Here is a 1831-nt window from a genome sequence, read left to right as displayed (position 1 = left end):
TTCACAAACGGCACTTTGATCGCCCGCCCTCTGACATGGCGACGACGTGGCACACATATGGCACGCAGGAGTCAACGGAGACATTCGAACTTGGTGTTCACTGGGATGGATCCCGAAAGTGTCCGGACACACTTTTTGAGCAATCGCCAGTGTGGAAAAGGGTCTCCAGATGTATACGGAGCCACAGCTGCGCACCTTACTGCCTGTCTGCCCCGCATCCGAGGCGATATCCAATAGCGTGTTTATATTCAACACAAAGCTGCATCAAAGCTTCACACGTGCTCAAGTATGCTTTGAAAACATCCCAGTGGTGTTGTAAAAGTGTCAATTAGAAATACTATGCCCTTTCTATAAACACATCGGTGCTTTTGGACAGTCTGCGGCTGAATGGATGTATTTTCCTGAGAAGTATGTGGACCGGCCGCCGCTTGGAATTGAAGCGGATTTACAGTACGTGGGACAGCAGATGTGAGACAATCTATTTTTGTCAACGGATGCTGCAGCTTTGCCTTTGCTTTTAACATTAAGCTTGTAGTATAGACGTGCACATTGCACCATGACGTCCCTGGTTCACTGGTGAAAAGGATGCTTTGATCCTCTCTTCTTTCATCTAGAACTGCTTCATACAACAAAGAGGGTGCAGTAAGTGCTTAAGAATGAATGACTGTGTCTTTTAAGTTGTGTCACATTATTTGTTATTTAGTTTTTTGCTGTTGATGTTTTGACTTCAAGATGGCGCCGCGAGAGTGGCTGCCTTCACAGCAGCTCCCGTATTTTGTTTTTGTACTTCTTTCTTTCCTTTCCTTTTATTACTTTGCTGCTGTGAAATGTAAATGTCTCCACTGCGAAAGGTTAATCCAATCTAAAACAACTCCAAGTCGAGCGTTTACTCGATTCCCCATTTTCGTTTCGTTCGACGTTGTAAAACCACCTTCAAGTTCGAGGCAAGGTCATTTCAGACAGCTATCAATCCAAAAAAATATTTCCCTTTCGCTGCCATCTTTACACTTCTTTTGCTTCCATTTGTTTTTCCTGTCATCGTTTTAACAAATGAAACCAGCGTGTAAACGTTGACAGGCCTTCCAACCGCATACCCGGCGTTATTTACACACGTTAACGGTACCCGAGCTCGCCACTCCCTTGACGTCGTCGTTCCGCTTCTCGGCCCCCGACATGAAAGCCTAACACAACATCCATCACTTGTGGAAATAACGCCGGAGCAAAAAAAAAAAAAATCAGATCCCGGTGTGGATGTGGTTTGATGATACCACATTCATCATTTTGTTTCAAGCTACCGGCGCCTTACCTGCACACTCAAGTATCACTGCACCCCCCCGCAACCTCCCGCCATCTGTTTGGCATCAATCAGTGCCCTCGTCACCCACCCTCCTCCCACCGTTGTCTTGAAACACTTTCCGCCATTTTGTTTGCGGCATACCTCCCCCTACCACAACATCCTGGACTCCGTGGGAACCCAGCGGGCACCCGTTCGTCCCGTTTTAACTTTAAAAGCTGTACATTATCAACTTGGGGGGGTTCACAGCGGACATAATAACGGTTTTGTTGTATTTTTTCACATCCAAGTAGATTTGGTGAGAAGCCACAAATGAATGGCTCTCATGCAACCTTCACATTTGACACTTGGGAGCCACGAGTGTGCCACTAATGAGGTGTTCTTTTGTTTACACGCTGAAGAAATTCCGACCTTTTTCTACTTTTTTTTTAAGCCCCCACACCTTTTATTTGAGACGCAGAGGCCTCTTTGGGCGCTGTTGTGGCATCTAGAAGGTGCCATCTAGAAGTGAGAAATTCAATCAGAGACAGAAATGGG

The sequence above is a fragment of the Hippocampus bargibanti genome, linkage group LG22 (assembly GCF_051943395.1).
Source record: "Hippocampus bargibanti isolate YZ-2025 linkage group LG22, ASM5194339v1, whole genome shotgun sequence".
Taxonomy (NCBI): Eukaryota; Metazoa; Chordata; class Actinopteri; order Syngnathiformes; family Syngnathidae; genus Hippocampus; species Hippocampus bargibanti.
This window is presented reverse-complemented; position numbering follows the sequence as displayed.